General features: G+C 47.2%; 1 pseudogene; it reads right to left on the bottom strand.

Annotated features, from left to right (window-relative positions):
- Positions 1–447: 447 nt before the first annotated feature.
- LOC136660771 (5S ribosomal RNA) lies at positions 448–564 on the bottom strand (annotated as a pseudogene).
- Positions 565–1,445: the final 881 nt, after the last annotated feature.

Genomic DNA, 1,445 nt, shown 5'->3' on the forward strand with positions numbered 1-1,445 from the left:
AGTTTGTAGGAATTCTCATTTGAGAAGAGCATGGGTGTTAAGGCAAGGGTCTGAGGAGGTGTGAGATCCCTTGGGACCTGCAAATTTTGAGCGAATCCAAAAGAAAAACAGTGTCTGTGGAAGGCTTTCTGTTCCTTAACAAAACCACAAAGAATTTTTTTTTTCTTTGCTGCAGTAGATTAATCTATGACATATAAATTGAACACAATAGGACTTCTGAGTAGCCATGCCTAGGATGGTGCTGTAAGTCTTTCCAGTAAAAAAAAAATTACAGCCCAATCCTGTGCTGCCCAGCGCCAGCACTCTAGCTTCACTACTGACTCTGGTTGGCAACCTTCAGTCTCGAAAGACTATGGTATAAGCCTACAGCACCCAGTATTCCCAGGCGGTCTCCCATCCAAGTACTAACCAGGCCTGACCCTGCTTAGCTTCCGAGATCATGGTAGAAGCCTACAGCACCCGGTATTCTCAGGCCGTCTCCCATCCAAGTACTAACCAGGCCTGACCCTGCTTAGTTTCCAAGATCAGATGAGATTGGGCATGTGCAGGGCAACAGTTGTAAAAATGCCACAAGGCACTCTAGTGCTGGCGCCGTGCCAGTGAATAGGCAGTGGGGAGGCTTTGGGGGGTAGGGGGATAAGGGGCAGGAGAGGAGGGGCAGAAAGGGGCAGAGGGAGAGTGGAATGCGGGGAGGATCAGGCCCGGGCGAGCATGGTGGCAGAGTCTGCCACTGCATCCTTTACTCCTCCCAAGCCATGGAGACTGACACGCTCAATAGCAGGGTCCGAGTAGACCCATCAGGGCTGTCTGGGCTTGGCATGGGGTAAGGGAACCACTGTAAGAGAGCCTTCCTGCCCCAACAGGATACAGCAGTGGCCATTTTGGTGCTACTGCTCCTCCGGGCCCAGAGGAAGCTTAGGATTGGGCCCTTAAAAAGTAAAAGGTCATTGTTAATGACATCCACCCGTTCGCCTCCTCTTAGATATTGTGTCGATACTCTGCTTTCCGATTCCCAGACAGGAATCTACGGCTGCTGTTCCCCCCAAAAAAAACCCAGAAAAAGAAAAGAGCATTAAGCACCGTATCGCCCTGCGCTGCAAAATTATTTGAAACCAATTCTTTCTGATATTTGCAAGGATTTGATGAAGTGGTAACATAATTACCATCAAATTAAGTGTGACCTTCAGGTGTGTCTCAAAGGGTAATTACGCCTAGATCAGAGAGCTATTTTTGTAAGCATCATGTTGAATAAAAACATTTTTGTTTCCAAAGTCAAGTCTTCATTACATGCCCAACATTATACTTGTGGCTGCCGCTGCTACAGCGCGGTAGATACTTAATGTTCTTGCTCTTGAAGCCGTATGCATATATAATATACAGCTCATACAACTTTCATAAACTCCTCTGTGCTGACTCTCTTCTAATACCTCTCAAAAGGAATGTGT

This window comes from Tiliqua scincoides, chromosome 9, assembly GCF_035046505.1.
Source record: "Tiliqua scincoides isolate rTilSci1 chromosome 9, rTilSci1.hap2, whole genome shotgun sequence".
In the NCBI taxonomy this organism is placed as follows: domain Eukaryota; kingdom Metazoa; phylum Chordata; class Lepidosauria; order Squamata; family Scincidae; genus Tiliqua; species Tiliqua scincoides.